Below are 235 nucleotides of genomic sequence, written 5' to 3' on the forward strand. Positions count from 1 at the left end.
GCGCGCCCACCCCCCCCGCCACCCCCAAAACCCGGGGCGCTGGAGAAAGAGGCGAGCACCTTCCCCAGCGCTGCCGAGGAGCGGGAGGAGGCGAGCTGTGCGGCGCCGGGCCCGCGTCCACGCGGGGCTGCCGCCCACGCGTCCCCACGGGGGGCTGCGGGCACCCCGACCGGGGGGGGGGGGGGGGGGGGGGGGGGGGGGGGGGGGGGGCGGAAAAGAAAAGCGTGGGCTTACA

At 80.0% G+C, this 235-nt stretch overlaps 1 protein-coding gene across 2 annotated transcripts in view; it reads left to right on the forward strand.

Moving 5' to 3' along the window:
• The window catches only part of HOXA3 (homeobox A3), a 14176-nt gene that overhangs the window by 7346 nt on the left and 6595 nt on the right, over window positions 1-235 (forward strand). The window lies entirely within an intron of this gene.

The sequence above is a fragment of the Aptenodytes forsteri genome, unplaced genomic scaffold (assembly GCF_000699145.1).
Source record: "Aptenodytes forsteri isolate BGI_AS27 unplaced genomic scaffold, ASM69914v1 Scaffold164, whole genome shotgun sequence".
NCBI lineage: Eukaryota > Metazoa > Chordata > Aves > Sphenisciformes > Spheniscidae > Aptenodytes > Aptenodytes forsteri.